Source organism: Podarcis bocagei (genome assembly GCF_964188305.1).
Source record: "Podarcis bocagei genome assembly, chromosome: 1".
NCBI classification, from domain to species: domain Eukaryota; kingdom Metazoa; phylum Chordata; class Lepidosauria; order Squamata; family Lacertidae; genus Podarcis; species Podarcis bocagei.
The window spans coordinates 109,936,445-109,958,172 of NC_138125.1; the positions used below are offsets into that span (position 1 = coordinate 109,936,445).

At 42.3% G+C, this 21,728-nt stretch overlaps 1 protein-coding gene across 4 annotated transcripts in view; it reads right to left on the bottom strand.

Moving 5' to 3' along the window:
• Nucleotides 1–21,728, bottom strand: part of BAZ2B (bromodomain adjacent to zinc finger domain 2B) — a 188,031-nt gene that overhangs the window by 131,370 nt on the left and 34,933 nt on the right. For all 4 annotated transcript variants that reach the window (XM_081187187.1, XM_081187193.1, XM_081187188.1 and 1 more), the window contains exon 2: nucleotides 5,198–5,240. The gene's annotated coding sequence lies outside the window, so the exon portion shown is untranslated. The remainder of the gene's footprint in view (nucleotides 1–5,197; nucleotides 5,241–21,728) is intronic.

A 21,728-nucleotide genomic window follows, 5' to 3' on the forward strand; every position in this document is an offset into this window, starting at 1 on the left:
GGGGAGAGTGAAATGGCAGAGGGGTCAGCCCTTGTATGTCCTACGGACTACTAGTAACATGGGAGGGTCTGACTTGAGTAACCAAATTTGTTCTCATGGTCATAACATGCTCATAAAGAAGTTATTATAAGAAGTTGACAAGTTCTGGCTGACCTGGAAACAACACAGGTTGGACATAAGAATAAATGGTAGGACTCATTAAGTGTATAACTGGCTCTCCATCTCCTCACATATTCAGGATGTAGCCTGTGTCTGTTTGACAACAGTAGGATCCTCAAGGACATTTCTGAAACCACACTGTGGCTATTCTGAACCCACTATTACTGCAGTTGGGCCAGAACAACAGGTAACCCTCTTGGTCCCAACAATCCAAGAGGAAGAAGAAGAAGAGCTTGGATTTGATATCCCGCTTTATCATTACCCTAAGGAGTCGCAAAGTAGCTAACAATCTCCTTTCCCTTCCTCCCCCACAACAAACACTCTGTGAGGTGAATGAGGCTGAGAGACTTCAAAGAAGTGTGACTAGCCCAAGGTCAACCAGCAGCTGCATGTGGAGGAGCGGGGAAGCGAACCCGGTTCACCAGATTACGAGTCCACCACTCTTAATCACTACACCACACTGGCTCTCCAACAACCTGTGCTTAGCAAAAACACTCATGCGGGTGTGAGGGAAGCTCCAAGGAGATATAAATTCTGTGTCAACAGCACCTAAACGAAGTCTACTATAACCCATGCCTAGCACTAGTCTTGGGATACTGCAGTGCAGACCTGCCCAACTTGTGTTCCACCAAGCCACACACTGCCTCGGTCATGTACCTCCTGTTTTGCTGTCCCAAGCAAGAAATAAATAACAGGTTTATTGAGGCCCTGATTTCAGGCCGGTGTGTTATAAATTATGCAAGCCTGCTGTAGGCGATTCTCCTTTGCAGTCCCTCAATTCTCAAAATTATACATCTATTCACTCGTTCTCTTGCACCATAATACTGGTGCAGGAATTAACCCATTGTCCTCTCTGCCTACTGTGTGTCCCTAACAGCCATTCCTCCTCATTTGTTGGGGTCAGAACGTCCACAGAAGGGAACAGCTCTGCTTGACTAGACTCTCCACAATGTTTTAGAACCTTGGATTTTATTTAATTGCCCAGAGTATCTAGTGTAGACATTCAGCCACCAACACATGGGGGGGGGGGAGAGGCTGCAGGGCAGAAAAGTGCAAGGGGTGGTAGGGCCAAGAGCCTTTTAACTGCATGGGTGGGGAGAGAAAAAACAAACAAATAGAGTTTATCAGGAGATCTTACACTGTAATGTGGCAATAAACTGTTGCTAGCACACACCTCACACTTATTTTAAAAACGTAATTTCCACTTATCTAGGAGGACTTGAGATGAACTATTAAACAAAAAAAAAAAAATAGCATACATTGCCCTGTACTGTTATAGACCTTATCCTAAATATGTCTATTCAGTAATTATGGGCCTTACTCCCATAGAGTTCAATGGGTCTTACTCTCAAGAAAGTGTGCCTAGGATTGCCACCTTAAAACTTCAATACAGTGCCCACCATCTTAAGTAAATGGTAGCTGTTCTTTTCTAAAGTTAGGTGTTCTCTTCCTCATTTTCATGGGTTCATTATAACAAACCCTCACCCCTCTACTTGCCTGGTTCTGCAGTTTCTGTGGTTACTTCCATCTTACATGTTGCAGGTTATCTTATCTTCCTCCTGTTTTGCTGTCACATCATGGGCACCCTACTAAGCAATGTATTCGCTACAAAATTGTTCTTTTGACCTTTAAATCACTCCCCCCCCCCAACTATTTAATAGATTTGCTCTCTCCGTACGAACCTGGCTGTTCTCCGAAATCAGCAGATACCAGTCCCTTTTCCATTCCTAAATATTTATTTGTAAGGTTGCATGGAGAGGTTTTTAATAGCTTCACGTTCGGCTGTGGAAGATGCTGTCAGTTACAAGCGGAAAGCATTTCCAACTTGCGGGCCTTTCGAATCTAACCTTAAAAATTATTTCTTTTAGTCAGCATTTCTAAAATGATTGTTTTAGCAATTTTTTTTTCCTCCTGTGCTACCAGATCTAATTTTAACTTTACTGATTGTAAAGCACCCCTGGGATGCAGGCATGAAGGTCGCTACTGAAATACAAGATTGCAGAGTATCGTAAAATATTCAGCTTGCACCGAATAAGGGAAGCTAAATGTTACCCGGCACAATGTTGCCCAAGTGAGACACAGTTAAACACAGCAGCAAAGAATAAATGCCCACCTTTTATCTTAAGACGGCAAAAGACAAATAGCAGCCTCCCTTTTAACCATTCCATACTCTGTCTTGGAGGCAACCCTGTTTCTGACAATCAAAAATAATGAGAAGATAACAGATCTCTTTGAAGGTGCCACCTACACACCCAACATGCACAGACCCACTAAGACACAAAATTTTCTATTTTCCAAGAGTGTGATTGATAAATACATGCGGCAAGGGAGTATGCTCTGACCCTTTTCTCCCCTGCTCCAGGAAAATGAAGGAAAATGAAGGAAAATCCCTCTTCTGAAACTAGTATTTGCCGAGGAGTGAGGGGGGAAGAATTGTTCATAGGCTCCAAATATCAGCTATAGAGGAGTGGTCTTCCTCAATACCAGAGCAGGGGAGGGGGGGGGGAAGTCAAATTCCTTCCCTATGCCTGTTTTGATCCCATTAATTATCACACCACCACCAAGCTGGTGCAATTTCCATTTTTAAGAATCTGCACAGAGGCTGTGTATACATGATACATTTTATAGCACACCCCCTCTCCCAAGAATCCTGGGGACAGTATTTTACCCTTCACAGAGCTTCAATTCCCAGGACCAATAACAAACCATAGTCCCCAGGATTCTTGGGGGAGGCTATGTGCATTGAATGCATGGTGTGAACACCTTTAGCTGCAAAGCTGCATTTAACGTCACCTGTAGTTTGTCCCAGGAGTTGCCTTGAGAACAGGCTGCCAGTGGCTATAGGAAATAGTCATTCAAAGAATGGGGCAGGGAGAATGAAGTGTGGAGGTGGCACAGGTAGCAGCCTTGCCCCTGGTATCACATCCCTCCCCCCAGCCTCAAATTTTGCACATTGAGACCCAAGGTCTGAAGTGTGTTGGGTCCAGTGCTATTCATCAATAATATGGGGGTCAGAAGGAGCAGTGAAGAAGCCAAGATCGTGGGTGACACCAAATTATTCAGGGCACAACCTGCATATCTTACAAAGTATTCCCAAAGCGTCTCAATAAACTGAGTAAATGGTCAGAAAAATGGCAAATAAGGTTCAGCTTAAGTGATGCAGACTGGAGCAAAAAATCCAGTTTCATATGGTATCAGGACACAAAATAAGGTCATGTTATCAAGGAAGAGGGGCAGAGGCTGTTTTTATTTATTTATTTAGGTAATGTTCAGTTCTGACCTTAGGTTTACAGCCTTATATCCCAATCCAAATGTACAGATTGAGATCCTACCATGAGCACTAGAGGGAACCAACAAACCATAGATTACATTAAGCACATGATTCATGATTTAACAGGATACAAATTTAAAAGGAGAGACCCAAGCCACATGTGGGTGCCTCTATCATGCAGATCCTGGGGTCACAGTCATTATTAGAAATTAAGTCCCATTCATTTCAATGAGACTTGCTTCAACACAGTGCAAATAGGATTGTAAAGCCAGGCCCCTGATCTTGCACTTAAATGTCACAGAAACCATCAGATCATAACATTCTTCCCCCAGCCCCCCACCAACAGTTTTCTTTCAGCTAAATGCAACTTCCGAATGAGAACGAAAAAGCACCTTGTTAATTTGTACCAATGGCTGGAAACTGAATTTTGTCAGCAGCAAATGCAGCAAATGAACCATAATAATGATAATATCAAATAGCAACCAGTGTATAATTTCACTTAGAAATGAGGCCACCATTTCCATGTGTGACAATAGTAGGAGTAAAACAAGGGGATAGGTACTACAATGTGGACATTATTGCTGCAATCCTGCAAGGATGAATGATCTGTCAAGAAGAACAAGTCTCAGTGCTTCGTTGCCATTTTTTAATTCTTTCCTACATACGACGCTGATGCTCTAGGAGGTAGATCCCCCTCATTCACCAGCCAGCACCAGGTACACAGTGTTAAAACCTGATACTTCTGACAGTACTGATAATTAGGGATTGGGAGATTCTGTTTCTTGGTCCACTTATTTAATATATAAATGAGCACATGTATTTTATGCAAACCTCATTTTTTTGGAGCGATGCATTTCTTATTTTTTGATTATACATTAAGCAGCCACCCCAGACATGTAACATTTGTACAACACAACATATTCCATCAACTACTATGAGTGAGACTGCCACTACACTGGTACAAAGCACTAGGAGGTGCCATATTATTCAGTTAAAGGTAAAGGGACCCCCTGACCATTAGGTCCAGTCATGACCGACTCTGGGGTTGCGCCGCTCATCTCGCTTTATTGGCCAAGGGAGCTGGTGTACAGCTTCCGGGTCATGTGACCAGCATGACTAAGCCGCTTCTGGCAAACCAGAGCAGCGCACAGAAACACCGTTTGCCTTCCCACTGGAGCGGTACCTATTTATCTACTTGCACTTTGACGTGCTTTCAAACTGCTAGGTTGGCAGGAGCAGGGACCGAGATAGGGGAGCTCAGCCCGTCGCGGGGATTCGAACCGCCGACCTTGTGATTGGCAGGTCCTAGGCTCTGTGGTTTAACCCACAGCGCCACCCGCGTCCTATATTATTCAGTTAGGCTCATCCAGTTAGGCTCATCCACACTTCCACTTGTCTGGTGTCTAGACAGCATGGGCCGGAGTGGTTTCTGTTTGCCACACTGCTTTCCCAGGGGAAAGACAGCTTTTTAGTGCTGAATCAAGTACCCATCTGCAGAAAACCCAGTTGATGTTTGCTCCAATTCAGCAATAAAGATTGGGTTTTCCTGGGAGAAAATGGCAGAACAAGTAGAATTCTGCATGAGCCCCAAATCTGATGGAAACTAATTGGGACATGAAACCCCAAACGATATATTTAAGTTGCACTGATTTCTGGATTGAACCCAACGGGTTTTTTCATTCACACTTCTGTTTATACTTCACCACATGATTCACACTTCTCTAAAAAAAGAATTACCATCGTGTCAGTAACTGAAGAATTACTTACTGTGATCAATGTGGTCAGTTCTGTGGCATCACTGTTTTGCAAGCTGAAAAACAAGAGAAGCGGTAATGTTCCAGTGAATTACTAACGGAGGTGAAACAATGTTGGATAAACACATCTAATGTAATACGTAGGAATTCCATAAACAATCAGAAGATGACTGCAGCACAATGAATATGCAATAACTAGAACACCTGATCACACACGCAGATACACACACACACAAACACTTAAATTAATTGCAGGATAAAGAACGACACCACAAAGGACTGTAGCATAACTACTTCTTTCAATGACCTACAACCCACAAACCAGGCACAACACTACTATTCCAGCCATTCTTATATTCCAGTCCATTTGTGACAAGCTGTGCTTCTGAAGCACACTCATCCTACGCTGGTCCCACAGGTTGGCATTGCTGGGCACCTGCAGAAGCGCATACCCCAGGAAGGGGCCCACTGGAGTCCCCATGCCTATTCACCTGCCCTCTCCTAGCAACAACAGGAGCAAAGAGCCTCTGCCCACCTTGCCCTCCTCCTCTGGACAGCTGTGCAGACTCAGCACATAGGGAAAGGCATAACAAAGAGACCGCACTAGTGATGTGGTAAGCCTACTCAAGGAGGGGAGCCACTGAGATGCCCAACAGCTATCTCCAATCCGATCTGATCTCTATTACAATCACAGATCAACCACCCAACGGCTATCTCAAACCTGGAAACAGCACTGTGCACCTCTCTAGCACTGCACATATGGAAATGCACCTGCTCTGAGCAGCCTCAACACAAGGGCTTCCCATGGACATACAGTTTGCTGCTGTCCAAATCAGGATGCTAGACTAAATAGGCCTTTGGTCTGATCCAGTTCTTCTTATCTATATAGGGGTCTGTAAAGCAACGGGCCACTGGATGTTTTCGGAAATGGCCAGCGGGGAGGAGCCTCACTGCACAGTGAGTGCATTGGAGGGAGTGCTGAATTGCCTCACCTAGGCCTGCCCCCCTCACCACCACCTTGTCTCTGCAGTATCCCAGTTCGTGGAAGGGAAGTTGCAGCACTGTCCCTTCCGTCCAGCCACTCCTGGATGTTCTTGAGGTGAGGAGGTTCAGGAAACACTCTGCAAGTGAGATATGTGTGGGCGGGTGTGCATGTGAGAGTTGTGGATGGGATTTGAGGACTAACTGATGATGGGAGTTGTAGTCCAACAGCAGCTGGGGAGCTACGTTTGAGAAACATGCCATGAATAGGCATTCGCTCATATGTTACGTCATCTGTACGTCATATGTCACATCATCTATATGGTGGAGGAAAGCAGCTTCACCACACACAGAGAGAAAGCCCCATATATGTGACCATGTGGACAAGATTACAGGTAGACAACATTTTCTTATTTCTGACATGTGTGGATGGCACAGTGAAAAAGAGCTAGCATGAAACCGGGAAGTGAATCTTGCCCCCTCCACCACTGCAGAAGCAGATCTTGCTCCTACCTTTAGGAACCGAAAGGTAAAAATATAGTAGAATGAAGATGGAGTCAACAGGAATGGGGTCTGGCAGAGCCTAATTTAGCAGCCAAAAGGGAGTTCCACAGATGCACCGTAGCATTGGCATCTGATTGGGGGTGGGCAAGGTGGGGGGGGGGAGTTTGGCCAGCTCTTCTGCCTTTAAGAGCAGCTTAATCTGCACAAATTGGCAGTTGATCCTTTTTTATGGCATGGAAATAAACATTATTGCCAGGCTAATGGCTGCAGATTAGGCCAGTTTTAAGAAAAAGTTGGCAATCCTAATACAGAGGCTTTCTTATTCTCCTTTCAGTTTCCATTGAGACTCCTGCCTAATTGAATCACAAAAACACACACCCCTCTCTTCAAGCAGAAAAGGCCTGAGAATTTAATCACCTACTAGCTCTATATGTCCTGTATCTTCTTCCTGGATTCTGGCAATGAAAAAAGTCAACACTGAAGAAGAAACAGTGCTCCCTTTATTCAAAACTGAAACAGCGTTTCCTGGAGTTTTGGAGGTGCTACTACAGCAAGCAATCTACTTTGTCCTCATTAAGCTTAGAATAACCAGCATGCAGCCTTGCAATATATTTATTTATGCTCCATTGAAAGTAGCATCTCAAAAGATTTTCTGAAGGTCATTTTTGAAGTCAAAAGCCTCTACTATTTGAGCAAATTTAACAACATCCATAAGTGAAATGAAAAAAGCCCAACCTTGAAATGAAATATAGTACAATGCTAGCAAGGGACGAATGGCATAACAGAAGAATATTTTAATAAAGCCTACCAGAAAACAGAAAGGACTTTAGAAGCCCATCTGCTCAGAGTGAAATCTTCCCACAGAAATTGAAAGATGCTTCATCTGTCTCACTTACAAGAATAAAGGTGACACCCGAACACTGGAATCGCAAAGCAATGTCATTCCACTAGTGTTGCTAGAAAACATTCTTACTTTCAAATTTTTCAACAGGTGATGTCTGCTACCACCCAAAAAATTATCATCATCCATACTGCATCAACACAGTAGATCATGATGAAATGTTATTCATTCCCTGCTATACAATTCAGAAGCAAGGACTGATAGCCTAGCTTTACTAAGGCCACATATATTTATAAGTTGACATAAAGATAAATGCTGAAACTTCCTTCTAAATACACTGGTGTCTATCGCACTACAGTCAGTATACTTGTGTGATCATGCAATATCATGAAGGGTGGCAAGATGGATGCCTGAAGGTAACTCAACACAGCAATATCCATCACAAATTGTGTTAAGAAGGTTGTGGCTTAGTTCCTTGGCTGTTCTGCAGCCATGTCACCAACACCCAAACAACAACCTGTTAGAAACTGACTCTAACCCAAGATCGTAAGCTTAATTGGTGTGGGTAGGCTGCTGGACCTAGACCATCTAACAAAACTTTAATACATAAATAAATATGTACAAGCAAGACATCCATACAAAGATAGCAGCAGGAGAAGAAAATATAGTGTAGTCCTGCAGGTGTCTACTTAGAAGTGAATCCCACTGAGTTAAATGAGACATATTCCCTACAGCCTAACTTCTGTATGAAACCGAAATAACTAAAAACGTATGGCCAAATAAAATAAGCTTTTCACCTGGCCCTGAAAAAGCACCAGATCACCAAGTGAGCACTCCTTTAAGTATGATCCAAAGTTTGGGCACCATTATTGAGAAGGACTGGCAATCTCCACTCACCTCACACCTCTGAAGGTGAAGGGTAGGGAGTCTGCAACAAGGCCCCTGCAGCAAGTCTTCATAACTGGGCAGGACCTCTACACATATTCATGTGTATGTGCATTAAGCCCCTTCACACAAAAATGTGACCTGTGTGTAGTGTGGCTAATGTGTATTTGTCTGTAGTTTGTGGACTGCAGTTCTCCTGCATGCACTGTGCATATATAGTTTGTGGTCTGGTCTGTGAACAATACTGGACCATCTTCAACTGTCCAGCTTGTTGGCTCTATACAGGTCTGTACTCCTCTCCTTAGAATGTGTGTTTGCATGTTCTTGTGCATGTATAAAATGGGGGGGAAGGATGTCGAGGATGCCGGCATCCGCCAAAAGCCAGTTACTTATTCTTTGTCAACAAGAGGCCAGCAGAGACCTATTTTATATTACTGGAATTTGTTCTTTCCTTTTGATAGACTATAGCAGGTTTTTTTTTGTTCACACCTAAGGTTTGCTGCTCTTGAGAGCTGCTTACTATACATTGTTAATCACAGCCAAGGGCATTTTACAAATAATGCTGCTCTTCAAAGACAACATGTCCATATTTCACATTTTTAAGAAACTGCTCAGCTATGTTTAGAAATTGATCATTTCCTTGCGCTTTGCCATTGTTTCCAAAGCATGCTGAACACTGCAAGGTCACAAGTTAAAAATGATTGACAAATGACTGCTAACAAATGTCTTCTAAGGCAGAAGTTAAATATATTCCAAGTCTCTCACCATAATTAGTAAAAATCGTCATGCTCTCATTATATTCTTAAAATAACTCTCTTTAGGAGAAGTGATCACACTGGAAAGAGTCTGGTTAAGATTTCAAATGATAAAGATTAAAGCTACATGATATATTTGCATTATGCTCTGCATTATGTATGAGAATTTAGAACTTATCCTCATATAGTTTAGCTCATTGTGGCTTTTAGAACTCTCCATGTCTGTATTATTCATTCTTACAAAGGCCATTTTGGCTCAGCAATCGCTTGCTTTGTTCTTTAAGCACTGAGGACTGAACTCGCTAACCACTCTCCTGACTCCACTGTGATTGGTCTGTTGTGGTCCCACTGCTTTACAGTTTGGCCATGGCTGCTGCCTTCATTACATCTCAAGGAAGCAGTGGCCACAAGCCAAACTGAGCATAAGACTTTGCAACCCATGTCGGCAGTGTCGTTTTTGGTGATTTCCCTGTAAAGCTGCTCAAAAACTTCATTTCCCCCTGAGATTTTGCAAAAGAAGCTCAACAACTTTGGCCAGACCAAAACTCAATAACTTTTCCGTCCGGATTTTCACTTTTTGAAATATGGCAACCCTACTGTAAGTGTTCCGCTGTAAGCGTGTAGCATCTTCTCCCATTAACGCTCCTGCTATTGCACCTTGAAGGTATGTCATGTGTACATACCTATGTATTCTGCAGAGTGGTAGAAATTATTTGAACACCTAATTAGCTACATTCTGAGGGCCAAGCAACACACTGCAGTAGCACCTTTGGGGCAGCGAACAGCTTTTGGAAGAGGGAGTTCTTGGGTGAGAAACGAGCACAGGGAATCTGATCTAAATTAGTAATATGTTCCAGATCATGGCCCAGCTAGCTTTTCTTCAAAATAAACCTGTCTGGCTTAAGCATGCTTTTTAAAAAACATGAACAGTGTGACATGAAGTGTGGCCCTGAGGCATTTCTTTTCAGAACTGAGAATGGGCATTCAGGCCATTTCCTCTATGCTGAAGACCAAAGCAGATTCTGGAAAATGCACTTAAAAAGTAGTAGCATAGCTAATTGAAAGCTGCTACAGCGCAGTCACTTGGGGGGCTGCTCTGATACTGCTGCCTCTTCATCTCAGAGGAATTAAGCTCTCTTTGGGCACAGGAGAAATAAGTGCTGAGGGAACTTTCTTTCCAGCAGCAGCAAAAGGAGGAGGCAGCAGCAGCAGCCAGCAAACAGGTTCCCTGCACACAAAATGAGGAGAGGTTACTCCATATTGCAAGTGCTGACACCTCCTGCTGGGCAGAATTTACTTCTGAGTAATTGTACACAGATTTAAGATGCAGCTATGGCTGTCACCAGGGCCACTGCTGAGTGAGGGGTGTCCATGGGGTCTGAGCCCTGCTATGTATTTATTGCACTGAGTACTGAATTCCCTCCCCCTGCTCCTCTACTTTTTTTGAACATTTTGCAAGAAGAAGGGCTGGACATGCTCCAAGTGCTGTGCCATTGAGACCTTGGATACCCACCATCTTAACTTGTTCAGATTCAAATATGTGTCATGGACCTGTGCCCCTGCGTGTTCCTAGAGGCATACGTTGATCACATCTCATTTAAACTGAAGAGGCAGATACTGGGATCCTTTGTCTTTTATAAAGGTTGCCTTTGCATAGACAATTATTTGGGGGCAGGGAGCATGGTGCTCAATAACTCTTAGCATCCGTTCCAGCCATGTTGGTTTTCAAGTGCTGAAAAGTAAAGCAAATAAAGTTGGGAATCAATTGACTCCATTCTGTCCATTCTGGAGACTGTTTTGTACTTGGGGGGGGGGGACCAAACCCTACTGGCTAGCCACTCTGAGCCCACAAGATAAGAGTGGGATAGAAATCTAATAATTTTTTCTTTAAATAAAATTAATTCCAAATGCTAAGCAACTTGGCTGCAGGTATATAGTGATATGAAACTGAGATATATAGATATTATATGATTGTACAAGGCTCATTTGATGAAAGGTATTATTTAAAAACAAAATACTAACAAGGATTGAGAAACCAAAGGTAGGTGGGCTTTTTAGATTGCTCAATTCATCCCTGTGCCAAAATACTTGCCATAGACTCCATTGCCAATGCAGTTGGCAGCCGTTCCTGTACTAATGCCCAATTGTCCCAAACTGGGATAGTGCCAGCTTTCTTGGGGAACTACTTTGCTGCCCTTATAAATCTCACTGTGCAAAAGTTCTCTTGATATTAGGCCTGAATTTACCTCGCCTTTTGTCCCATTATCTCTGGTCATGCCCCCTCAGACTTCGCTAAACAACTCCACTCCACCCTTCCACTTAACTCTTAAAAGAGAAAGGGCAATGGAACCCACTTATGCTCTCAATGCCTTTGAAAACATAGACTGCGTGCTCCAAAGAAGAGCATTTGTATAGCAGCATGTCTGAGCTCACAGCTGCAAAGAAGGCTGCAGGAGGCGCATGGCAGTAAAGCCATCTGTAACCGAGCAAGGGCAGTCTGTTCAATTAGGAGACATGAGAGGGGGAATTATATGCTAGTGCAGCATTTCTGTCATGGATATTTTCTACGGACAGCTGGGTATAGGCAAGACATTCAAATCTGCTTTAGCAGACTAATAAGAAAAAAGCAAGTACTAAGGTCGAAAACAAGAGCGTCTTTTTTCCACTGTGACCAAATTATTCTATTTTTTTCCCCTGGCATAGTTACCAATAACTGTGCTAGAAATTGCACCTTGAGAAAAGCTTGTAACGGGAACTATCTATACTGTAACTGTGCTCCACAAATGCAAAATGTGGGCAATTCCATTAAAATGTTATGAATGACCCCAAACTCAATACATGAGTGAAGGCTGACTGTCAGGCGCATGAGATTCATCCATATATATCTAGCAAGTTCTTCTTGTTACAAGGATGAGGAAACGTTCTACCTCCACTGGTCCTTGAGTTATTTCTATAGTGGGCACTGGATCCATTCTGAGCTCATTCCAGAAACACCTGCAATAGAGAGGCAGTGCAGCCCAGGTTGTCCATAACATCTCTGCTCCTGTCTTCTGCATCTGGGGACCTTTGGCACATCAATGGAAATGTGATATTCTCCTCCCCTTTGCATGCCAGAGACCTTATTGTAGACAAAATGAGACTTGGCACAGCCTGAGAGGAGCTCCCCTTTGCCACTCTAGGCAACCTCTTTTAAAATGTTGGTTGCCTTGCTCAGATGTTACACCTGAACAAGGAATACCTGCACCCACTGTCCCTACACCTGCTGGCTCCACCCACTCCACTCTTGCTCATTCCATGCTGAGCAGAAAGGGCTGAATGGGGCTTCTAAACACATTCATCTGAACATGTTTCAAATCCTTCTTGCCATCAGGAACCCTGATAATCCAGAGTTCCTGGTCATCGGGAAGCTTCTAAGAGCATTCAGTTGAACGTGGTTAGAAGCCCCCTTCAGACCTTGCGAGTCAAGGTAGGTTCAGGGGTGGGTTAGGCGGAAACTGGGAAACTGGGAGTGGGGCTGGAATACACAGCCCAATACATTGGTATTATATGCCCTGAAGAGGGGCTAGAGTTGGAAGGGACCTTGGTAGTCATCTAGTCAACAACCCCGCTCAATGTAGGTTCTGCAATGCAACTACAGCATCCCTGACAGATGGTGGTCCAACCTTACCTCAAACACCTCCATCTCCCCAAGCAGTCTGCTCCACTTCCCCACTTGCCAAGGATGGTGTCAAGCAGGTGGCGATATCATAACCTCCCAATATTTTAAAAAGAGAATAGTGGCACTTATACATGTGGACCTGTGCAGGGGCACCTAGCAGCCTCAATATATATGAATAATGACAACCAGCCAAGTGCTTTGGGGCATATGCATAATAACATATTTCCTTCACCACCAATGGCCTATTCACCCACAGATGGGGTTAGGATCTGGCCAAAGAGCATGATTCGGGCACCCAGCCAGCCTATCCGCCTACCTTTTAGTTTAAATTTATTTAGATTAAGCAATATCCTTCAGGACTAGACATATGAGAATTACACATCTGCATGGCAATTTCAAAATGAACATAATCCGCAACTGCCATCTAGAACTCAGCAATTCTTTATCTCACTATTTCTTGAAACAATCCCATAAAATATTTTCAGTATTATTATCCACATATTGCAAAAGCACAGCTGAATCTGAAAGTGGGTAGCTTGCTTCCCAGTACGCTTCAGTCATGAATTCAGGACTTTGGACTCCTGGTTCACAGCTTCATCTTTGACCCACTACATTTTAAATTACTAACATGCTAGATAACCACACACCAGCATGTTTTTATGGCCCTTCTGAACCGGAGGCTTTATGCTCCAGATCATTTATTTAAAATATGGCAATGAGATACAACCTCTTGTTCGGAATCACAACATTCCCCTTTATAATGCAAGGTGGCTTCTGTCTTTGAAGCCCTTTCAACTCAAGAGCCATGTGATGTGCTTTGGGGTGCAAAGTCCAATCAGTACATCCCACCTGTAGATCGGGAAAGCTCTGCATGCAGAAGAGCAGACATTACAGGGCTTTTTCTGCAGTGGCACCTTAGTTATGGAACACCTCCCCTTGGAGATTTGTTCTAGCCCCTATCCTACACATTTTTGGTTGGGTTGTCAAGGCTATGCTATGATAGCTGACATGATAGTTGTGTGGCATTTTTTTCAACTGACGTGTGTTTCCTGCTGTTGTATTGCTTTTTCAGCTATATTTTATCAGTGCTTGCAGCTTGGTTTGAATGATGCCTTGGGGGCCTTTGGGCAGAAGCATTTTATTTGTTTAAAATAAATAAAATGTGGACCATGCTCTGACCCCAATATAAGGCTGCTTCACTGTATACTTACGTCTTCCTGCTGTCATGACTAATTGTGCCCTCAGTTCAAGGGTGGGGAACCTGTGGTCCTCTAGATGAGGTTGGGACTCTCAACTCCCATCAGGAAGAGCCAGGATTCACACTCCTCCTGCTGAATGCTGATTTCTCTCTTGCTCCTTCTTTTATCCCTGCCCAGCGTGCAGATGTTCTACTTTCCTACTCCAATTTTAATACTATAGCTGCTGGTGGAACAATCCACTTCCCTGACATACTAGGAATGCCTTTGTGCAAATCTCTGAAGGAGGGGCTTATAGCCACTTACCTGTGAGGCAGACTCACTTAAATCAATGGGACTTCCTTCTGAGCAAAAATGCACAGGTTTGCACAGGCATCTGAAGAAGTGTGCATGCACACGAAAGCTCATACCAATAACAAACTTAGTTGGTCTCTAAGGTGATACTGGAAGGATTTTTTTTTTATTTTTAGACTATGGCAGACCAACATGGCTACCTACCTGTAACTAGGTTTGCACTGTAAAGCTTCCTCCATGTGCAATGAACAATGGGACTTAATGGAACATAAATTAGGACAAAAGCAACTATGTCCACAAGTTGTAATACTTGTGAGACAGTTTAGCTTGCTTTCCGCTTCACACCCACCCAGTTGCCAATTTGCCACCTAAGTTATTGGACTTTATATACACTCCAACTAACTGAAGCCTAGGATGTGACATTAAGAGAAATTAACTAGTTGGTTCAAAATGTGACTGCAGCCCCCTCCAAAATTCAACATTAACTTCTCTAATACTGCTCGTCTGAAGGTCTCTCACCTTGACACTCCCCTTTCTAGATAAAGTTGTATCTTTTAGGTAATGGGCTTACTGAAGTTTGCAGTACTGCTGTAACCCATAAAAGTCAATAGCCACAGCAGAGCATCCCAGTGACTGTATATTTATGGGGGTCCTGGTGACAAAATAAACTGTAAAGAGACAACCCTGAGTAGCTGGTGCATATCGTCAAGAACAAAGACAAGCAAACCCAGCTTTATGCTCACAGTATGGACCACACTATGTCAAAATTATTTTTTTAAAAATGTGTTTTATTTATTCTTAATCACCAAGGTATTCATTCCTTGCTGAAGATTCACACACATGCAGTTTTAAGTCAAAATTACTTCCAGCAATTTGGTGAAGAGGGCATGCAGCAGCAGCAGCGTTTATTCACCATTGGGGGGAAATGTGTTTCCTTTCTGCTTTCCCTCCACAAAGATCTCTGAAGTAAGGGCAAGCATAGCTATGCTTTAACTTTTATGACATCATAAGCAGTATAATGCCAAACACAGCCCTCTGTGCCATTTGCTGTTTTTGTTTAAATCCCACAAAATATGTATTATCCCTCACCAAGGTACCTTTTTAGAACATGTGGAGGCCAACATTTTAGAAATATTTTACGGCCTTTCCAGATAATATATACTTCACACAATAAATGCTCCGTTGTTATTCATTTGTTGAGCCAGATGTCTTTTCTCAAGGTAGCACTTCTCTTTTGTGTTTTTATTTCTCAAAACAGAAATACGCTGTGTTTTTGTCACCAGGAAAATTCAATTCTTTCTCCCAGAGAGCGCATTAATTCAAATAACGAGCACTATATATAGGAAGGATGTGGTTTCTGAAGTCCTACAGGTACTTACGGTGTAGTGCCTATGTCATTATTAATGATGAATGACAATATCTCCTGGGTCATTTACATTAAAATAAAATTCTTTAGAGGCTGACTCCTCTGATGTACCACTCAAACGCATGAGTGTTAATGCATCCCATATAACCCTCTTAATAAAAAAAATTAGCAAGCAGCAGCAGTTCAGCCCCACCTCGACTTCCATCCACAATAGTAATGTTTTGCTAGTCATGAATGTATCTCCCTCCTTTTGTTCTCTGAAGGTTGATGAATCACCCCCTGCAGCAACAATTATACCATCTGCAGCGACACCAGGGCCAGGCCACGATGTTTTGCTTCCTGAGGCAAAGGGTAACATGGCACCTCCTCCATTCTATGCATGCACAAAAGCCAGCCCGACTAGAAGCTGAATCTTATTTCAAAACAGGTTATGAGGCAGATCATCCACCACACCTGAAAGTAGGTGGGGTAGCTCAAGAGTGCACAGCACAATGCACAAAGCACCAGGGATGGGAAAGAAATTCGATTCAGTTCGCCTTTACAGGCACACCTACCTAATTCACACTGTCCAAAACAATATGCAAGCCAAAACAATATGCAACGGCTACCCTTCGAAATTCACACTTATCTGAATTCGCAATGCAGTTCTGCAGCCAGGCAATGCGCACAAAGAAATGCATATGCTAGGGTAGGGTTGCCATATTTCAAAAAGTAAAAACAGGACACCCCAAAAGTTGTTGAGCTTTGTAATGTCTGGGAAAATCCGGACATACGGCAGCCCTATACTAGGGTAAACTCCATCATCAGCTACCTGCAGGGCTGGATCAAGACCTTTAGAGGCCCTACGCACTTAAAAGATTTTGGTGCCTCCATATAGATCTAATTCAAAATGTAAACAATAATAAACCATAAAATAAAATTTGGGTTACATGTTGTGAAAATTGCATTATAATAATAGATAAAAAATGGGCTTTTTATTTATTGCACAGTGCAATAAATAAATTAAATAAGTCTGTTTTGTATCTATTATTATAATGCAATTTTCACACTATGTAACAAGTTTAAAAGAATGTTTGAAAGCACGGCTGTCCCTACTGTTAGGCAGAGTGAAACAGTTGCCTCAGGCAGCTGTTTTTTACATATCATGAAAGAGCAGCAAACTGTTAGTTATTTAATGTATTATTAATGTACATTCAATACCAGAAAAGGGAGAGCCAGTTTTGGGGTTGTGGGATTACCTACCTCAGGTGCCAAAATAACTTGGCCTGCCTTGAATATTGAAACCTCATTGCCTTGGAGTGAGTGGGTAACGTTTGCTGGTCTGCCTCAGGCAGGAAAAAAATCTTTGACCAGCCCACTTTGAAAGAATATTTTTTACTTTAATAAACACTCACTAGGCAAACCTTAGGTCGTGGCAGTCTGCTGTACCACAAAACCAATGCCCACAAGCCATATTTCTTATTAAGATATCCCCATTATCTTCATTTACCAACTTAAGACAAAACCTACGTTACCAAAAGCTGTATCAACTGATCAGAACAACTGATCAGAAAGTCTGAGCCCCTCATCTAGGGTTTCCATATTTCAAGCTTTTTTTCGCAAAGAAGTTGGACATTTTGGAGCTATTTCTGAGGAAAATTGGCAAAACCAACACTGCCGACATGGGCTGCCATACACCCAGATTTTCCCGGAAATTTCGCCAGTTTTTGCCCGACATTGACTGCAGCTGCTGTATTCCGGATATTTCTGGGAAATTCCAGACGTATGGCAATTCTATATCAAAAAGATTCCTAGCCCAACCTGGTGATGCCTGCTGAAATCTTCAGCATTCTTCCCACTCTACCTCAAGCTGTTGCTCACAAGTAGGCCCATAAAATCACTAATCCTAGACCTGCTCTCTCAACAGGAAGGTTCCTGTGTGGCCAGAACATGCATTAGTTATATTTATATATTTATGCCAGCTACTGGTCATGCCTTTAAATACCCACCTGTTGTTTCCCTTAGATATAAGGGGAGAGAAACCTATATTGTTTTATTCAACTACTGCTCCAACTACTGTCTAGGCTCAGCTCACTTTTTGATATTGCAGGGAGTCATTAGACAGCAAACGAAACAAATAGAAGCAGCCCCATCTGTGGAAAGGTTGTGGGAAGGCCCTACATTGTTGGCAGCTAGATTTCCAAGGAACAAACATACACACAGAGGCCCCTTTCGTTTGCTATCAAGAACACAAAACGCGAGGGCCACTAAATGTGGAAATGAAGCGGCAACTCCCACATAAATCTGTCTGAGCCACATTCTGGAATGGCTTCACACAAATGGAGCTATTCTAAAGCAACAGCTACAATTGAAGATTTCAACAAAGGGAAGGGGGCTTATGCAGCATAGACCAACAGAACAGGGTGGAATGGTGGGAAATAATCGCCCAAGTTGAAAAAATTGCCCTAAGTCGTGAAAAGCACTAAACTTTCACATAGGCCAAACAGTGTCAGATTCCATGAACATTCAATTAGCATAGAGGGTTGGATCCAGACTTGGTTATACTTAGAGTAGACCTATTGATTTCAACCTAAAAGCTATGCTTAAGCATGGAAAAGCCTGGATCCAACTCAGAATTTTTATAAATGCAGGAAGTAGGACTGGCCCTTCTGTTACCCATAGTGAGAAAGAGCTAGGTGTTTTAGAGGCAACCTCATAAAGGCATTGTAACAAAAATAAAAATATTAGGTCTGTGGTACTTTCCCTCGAACTAATTTAAAAGGATGTCACATAGAGGAGGGAGAAAGGTTGTTTTCTGCTGCTCCAGAGAAGCGGACACGGAGCAATGGATCCAAACTACAAGAAAGAAGATTCCACCTAAACATTAGGAAGAACTTCCTGACAGTAAGAGCTGTTCGACAGTGGAATTTGCTGCCAAGGAGTGTGGTGGAGTCTCCTACTTTGGAGGTCTTTAAGCAGAGGCTTGACAACCATATGTCAGGAGTGCTCTGATGGTGTTTCCTGCTTGGCAGGGGGTTGGACTCGATGGCCCTTGTGGTCTCTTCCAACTCTATGATTCTATGATTCTATTCTATGATTCTATGATTCTAATTTAGTAGCAGGAAAATACACAGACTTGTTCCTCCATTAACTTTTCCTTCACAGCGTTTAAAATACTAGATTGGACTTTGGCTGCATGTAGCAAGACCATATTAAAACAATGCCTCTGGTAGGCAGACTTTATAACAAATGGAAAATGAACTAAGACTCAACTGTAAAGATGTGATCTGGCATGCAGTTGAGGAAGTTACACAATACGAACATGTTTATACAATAAAAATATCAGTCAGAGGCATAGGGACTTTTCAGATTAACTGAAGTTTATTCTCAAAAAGGCTATTGTGCCTATGCACGCAATATTTTAATGTGAACATTTTTCAGTACTAATAAGAGTCATACGCTCACGTTTGGGTCTTTATTAGATTTCCCCCCTCCTTCTGCAAGTTGATGTGTGTGCTGTGTTACTTCATTAAAAGATTGATTTAGTGCTGTTTATTTTTAGGCCTCATTAGTACAATTGAGCACATAGATAGACTATCTAACAAAAACAAAAAGCAGCTCATGCAATTCTACAATTCCATGGCTACACAAGTACATTTCACAAAATGAAGATCTGCTTCCAGGCATGATCACATTTCAAAAGATTATGCCAATAATATTTTGTGGTAGATCTTTTATAACTTACGTTGTAATTTAGCATCAAATTAACCCATTGCACAATGAACCAGCTCCTTTCAGACTCAGCCAATTGCACATTGGTTTGGGGAAACTACATCACAGCAGAGCTATCCCCGCACATTCCTTCCCCTGTTCTGTGGCAAACACCTGAGGAGGGTTAATGCCATAGCCAAAAGCTTAAGGTTGCACTGTAGGGTGTTTATACCTCTACTTTCCTGTGATATTATTCAGATAATAGAAAATGCCAAATCTCAAAAGCTTTCATTAATGTTGGAAGTCTGTTTGGTTGTACTTCAAGGTGAACGTAAAGTCAACACTAAAAATAATAATCATAATTTCTGATCCCAAACTCAGTATGCCCAAGCCCTCCTCTCTTTTGTTTATTCTCCTTATCTATTTACAATGTCACCCACCATCTACACTGTTGTGGGCACAAAGCCTCAACTTTATCTTTGACTTCTCTCTGCCCTTTGCTCTTCATATATCACTCGCCACTGAGTCATGTTGCTTCTCCTTTTACAACACTGCAAAATTACAGCCATTCCTCTCTGCCCCTTTAGCAAAAAATAAAACATAAAAAAATCAATTCATTGAACCCGGAAAGAGCGCTGTACTGCATGGTCTCCCATCCCCACCTTTGTGCAGTGGTTCAATACTTCTGCAATTGTTAAACCACAGTTTCTTGTGTTGTCCAAACCAGCTAAGTGGTTTGTATACTCCCTACTAACAAGGCTATCAAGCCAAGATCAAAATGGGTTTATATTTGAGCTTGTAGGGACTGCTCAAACCAGTTTAGATTTGGACAACACAAAAAACTACTGTTTAATAAACCAGGAAGGAAAGAAGGGTGTACCTGGGCACATAGCTTATTTCTGTGACATTGCTTCCTATTTTCCCCAGAACCAAAGTACACAGTCCTACAGCTTATTAAATGAAAAATAAAAGCAGCGTAACTACTCCATTATAGCTTGGCTATCTCTCCTGACAATTACAGAACAGTGTTGTACTATGTGGAAGACTTGAAAGAGTACTTGCAATTGACTTGGAGCCAGAAAGTACTCAAGATGTCTTCTAATTACTTATGACTATAGATGTAGTTAATACGGTAAGAATTCATAGTTTATATGCAGTTCATAAGCAGGGCTTTCAAAAATATGTAGAGAAAAGCTTTCATTTGAAATACCTATCAAGGCATTGACTGTGAAAATGTTTCAACTACTCTAATACAAAGCGGCAATATCATGTGTGTATGAAGTGTTACCACTCTAACCAGGTTTGCGTACACAGCTGGCCCTACCATTAGGTAAACTGAGATAGAAGCCTCAGGCAGCAGATGCTGGTGAGCAGCTCTCTTCCAGGCATTCATCCCCAGCCATTCCCTATTTCTGGAAATTAGAGCTATGTGTGCCACCCACCTGTCATATACACCATATAAACTAGTCTGGTGCCTCAAGTGCACTGGAGGACGTTCTCCCACACAACCATCAGTCCAATTAGATCCTTTCATGGGTGATGGGGGGGGGGAGTGTTCTTTGCCTTTGGTATCACGCAGCAGAATGTCTTGGGCTTCAACGTTCCCTGCTATACTCCCCCCTCTCACACACACACAAAACCAAAAACACCACACACTGTCATTACTTGAAAACCTTCCAACATCCTGGAACACCTATTTCTGCTTCTCTAAAAGCACATGCTCTCCAAGTTAAGAGTGTTAATCGGGGTTTTGTTTTCAGTTATAGGGAACTTTCTCTTGTATCTTGGTTTTTGTGTTCTTCTCTGAGTGCTGAAATGCCTCTCCCCCCCCCCCCATGGAAAAAAAGTAGAAAGCAGAGGACTTCAAGAGAAGTGAATCAGCAATGTCCACAAAGAAAGGACAGAAAGTAAAGAGAGAATGGTAATGAGAAAACAAGAAGAAAAGCCATATCAAAGTAGTTCACACAACTCTATTCTGGTGGGCACTCAGCCAGTTTTACTGTGTTGAGCAGGCTGCAATGAATAGTGGAAAACCCAAAGCAAATAAAATGTAGAGAAGGCAGAACTGGTGCACGAATCTGGTTCTCAATAAACTTAAAACGTAGATTTTAAGGCCTGCGATATTCTTCTGAAGGCCCTTTTCCAACCAGAGCATGAATATGCTACAACTATAATTAGAAAAATACACACTTGTGCATAAGAGATCCTTAATAAAAAGACTATTCCAGTATACAGAACAAAATACATTTGCACCTGGCTAGTTTTATTATCTCACCATAAATTTAGTCATTGCTAATGCAAGGTAACAGGTATTCCATTTTTTCAACAATTTCAGTTTTTATCATTAACGTTTAACTCTCATATCTAATGCTCC